The sequence below is a fragment of the Pteropus vampyrus genome, unplaced genomic scaffold (genome assembly GCF_000151845.1).
Source record: "Pteropus vampyrus isolate Shadow unplaced genomic scaffold, Pvam_2.0 Scaffold151, whole genome shotgun sequence".
NCBI lineage: Eukaryota > Metazoa > Chordata > Mammalia > Chiroptera > Pteropodidae > Pteropus > Pteropus vampyrus.
In genome coordinates, this window is record NW_011888932.1 from 1182349 (window position 1) to 1184797 (window position 2449).

A 2449-nucleotide genomic window follows, 5' to 3' on the forward strand; every position below is an offset into this window, starting at 1 on the left:
ATTGGTCTCAGTCTCAAATCTATCTTAATCTTTGTCTTATTTCACCCTCTTCTCACACCCTCTGCTTCTTCCCAAGCCACTCACTATTCTACCTGCTGTATTTTCATCCGCCCACTACTAACACTGCTCTTGATAAGACCACCAATAGCTACCTAATTTTCAAATCTAATGGATTGTCTCTAGACTTAATTTTCCTGAACTTCCCCGCTCATTGGAAACTGCCGATCTTTCCTGACACTGTGGATTCTGACACGCCCGTATCCTGCATTGCTCCCACCAGGTGTCAGACTTCTTTGGCGGTTCTCTTGGCAGACTCTACTCTCAATCTTCCTCTCTTCTCAGTCTATGCCAGTGGTTCTTACATTTCTTTTCTTTCAAGGATACTGTTGAAAATATGCTGAAAGCTCTGGGACACTATTCCCTAAAAAAAAAAAAAAGCCTATATTCATGGACACACAGGTTTTAAGTAATTTCAAGAGGTTTCCTCACACCCTGAAGCTAAGTAAGACTCTCTCCTCTATTTTCTCAACTTGGGGGATGCCCACGATTCCTTGGGCTTCAGGTGTCACCCATGTGTTGATGGCCTTCAAATTTGTAGCTTGAGTAGCATACATTCTCTCAAACCCTCATCTTGCATTTTCTATTTTCAACTAAAACATCTCTGTTTATTCCAAAGCACCTTATGCCCAATGTATCCAAAACTGGCCTGAAATCTTGCAGCCTCTGTCTGGTTTCTTCTCCAGGTGAATGAGGTTGCCATTCACCACAATCACCAGAGAGGAACCTGCTCTTCCCCTCTCTCATTGCAGCTTCCCAGGTTTTAGCCCTTCGCATCTCTTACTTGGATTACTGGGGGAGCCTCCCATCTGGTCTTCCTGTCTCCCCCACTGCCATCTTCAAATCGACCCTCCACATTGCAGCTACCTCTCTCTTCACCGATCCCCTGCATTGCTTACAGTAGTACTTCCCCAGGTGTGTTTCCAAGAGTACAAAGATTGTGTGATGTAATTGGTATTGTATGAACAAAAAAGTTCTCACGGTCAATTCAGTTGAAGAAAATAGTGAAAATTAGTTAGTTTCGATTACTTCTCAGAGTCTTCAATATTCCAAAACACACTTCTGGCACTCCAACTAGGGGGTATAAAATAAAGATTTCATCAAACATTTTGGCAACAAAAGTCTCGTGTTCTTGGAATATATTGGTTGGTCTATAAGCTGAAATGTAATTTTCTTCTCTATCTTTCCTTCCAATTTCCAGGTGCTATTCGTGATAATGTAGACAATAAGAGGACAATAGTATGATACTCTGGATTCAGGAAGATCAAAGTTTAAATTCAGCACAAAGACTTTTGATCAAATTATTTAATTTCTCAGAACATGTGCTAGCTAGTCTCTGTTTGCCCCTCACAAGGCTGACCTCTGTAAATCGCACCATCTAGGTGTCTCTACCCTCTGGCTTCCAGTTGGGTTTGGCCTATCGTGGAAGACCAGTGGGTAGGAGCAGTGGGAGAAGAGATGCCAGGGCAGTCAATTCCCTGCCTCTCCCGTCACCTGCTTGCCCTTTGCAGCACAGTGTTTCCACCTCTCCCTCTCCCAGCCCCAGCTCTCTAGCTTTCTGGACAACTCACTCCATCTTTTCTCCCTTTAGACCTAGGGGTGATAATGACTTCAGCTGTTGCTAATTCCTCAAGGCTTCATCATCTCTTATTCGTTCCCTTAATTCTGTTCACACCTCTGTAAATTGTCTGTAAAACTCTTCAATTAAAGCCCCTGAGTATGCCATCTGTTTCCTGCTGATTCAATACAGAACTTCAGTCTACTTACAAAGCAGCTATAGTGATGCCCCTGTTAAACAGAGTCGAGTGAAAGTACATGAGTATGGAAAGTACTCAACACAGTGCCTGGAATAGCAGTGCTCACTAAATGAAAGAAGACTTCCCTGGTCCTTCTGCCTTCTGCCTGTCCTCCAAATAGTCAAATAAAAAGAGATCTTCCTGCTTCACTGCCAGTGGCCCAAGTGGAGGTGGGTTGAGGAAAGTAATGCTGGGCCCCAGTCTGAAGACACCAAGCTGCCACAGGGGCCCAGGCTCTAGTCAATTCCCTACCTGTCCCTTTACCTCCTTGCCTTTTGCAGTATGTGAGAAACATCAGCAAGTGCTACATGGTATTCAAATATCCCCGAAAGAAGAGATAAGAAACTGGAAATATTAGGAATAAAAATACACCCCAGCCTAACATCGATACTCAGTGTTAACATTATTAGAAATATGTATTGTTCTGAGCCGAATCATGTAGTGCATTACAATTAACTTTATTATACAACTTGTAATTTTCTGTCAAGTTAATAATAATTGCTTTGGTTTTATTTGTTCAGTTTTCTAGGTAACCATCAGCATTTAAATTTTAAATTCTGGGACTGAAGTATAACTCTCCTCTCAAGATATTCAAA